The sequence below is a fragment of the Microtus ochrogaster genome, chromosome 2 (genome assembly GCF_000317375.1).
Source record: "Microtus ochrogaster isolate Prairie Vole_2 chromosome 2, MicOch1.0, whole genome shotgun sequence".
Lineage (NCBI taxonomy): Eukaryota > Metazoa > Chordata > Mammalia > Rodentia > Cricetidae > Microtus > Microtus ochrogaster.
In genome coordinates this window covers 26322680-26323367 of record NC_022010.1, presented here as the reverse complement: position 1 = coordinate 26323367, position 688 = coordinate 26322680, and the positions used below count along the sequence as shown (strand labels likewise).

Below are 688 nucleotides of genomic sequence, written 5' to 3'. Positions count from 1 at the left end.
TCTCTCTCTCTCTCTCTCTCTCTCTCTCTCTCTCTCTCGCACACACACACACACACACACACACAATTAAGATTAAAAATAAAATTGAGAAACAAGATAATAGTCATCAGAGGAGCACTCACTTATCCTGGCAGACTAGCCACCTGTTGTTTTCTAAATAAAGGTTTATTGAAACATAGTCACGCTCAGTCAATTACATATTCCTACAGCTACTTTCTTCCCATGACAGCACATTTAAGTAATTAGTACAGAACCTCGGTGGCTGCCAAATCTAACATACTTACTATCTGCTATGCTATAAAAACTGCAGAACTCTGACAAAAATAAAAGGGGAAAACACGCTCAATGGGAGGGGGAGAAAAACAGAGGAACAAGGAACTACGTATCCCAGGGCTCATTTGCGTGAAGTTCTTGACAAAACTAATTAACAGGTTAAAAATACCAGAATGGGGTTGGGGAAACAGCTCAGTTGTCTACCTTGCAAGGAAGAGGATATGAAATCTAACCCTAGAACCCACAAAAGAAATTCAGGTGTGACAACGCAGGCCTATAATCCCAGCAGTTGGATGGGGGCAAGGACAGGAGGATTGCTTTGGATCCCTAGCCCTCCAGTCTATCTGTCAAAAACATAAGATGAGGAAGACACCTGAAGTCAGTCTCTGGACCATGTGCATGCACACACACATAC

General features: G+C 42.3%; 1 protein-coding gene across 1 annotated transcript in view; it reads right to left on the bottom strand.

Moving 5' to 3' along the window:
* Galnt17 (polypeptide N-acetylgalactosaminyltransferase 17) overlaps positions 1–688 on the bottom strand; it is a 427390-nt gene that overhangs the window by 377879 nt on the left and 48823 nt on the right. The gene's annotated exons all lie outside the window — the stretch shown is intronic.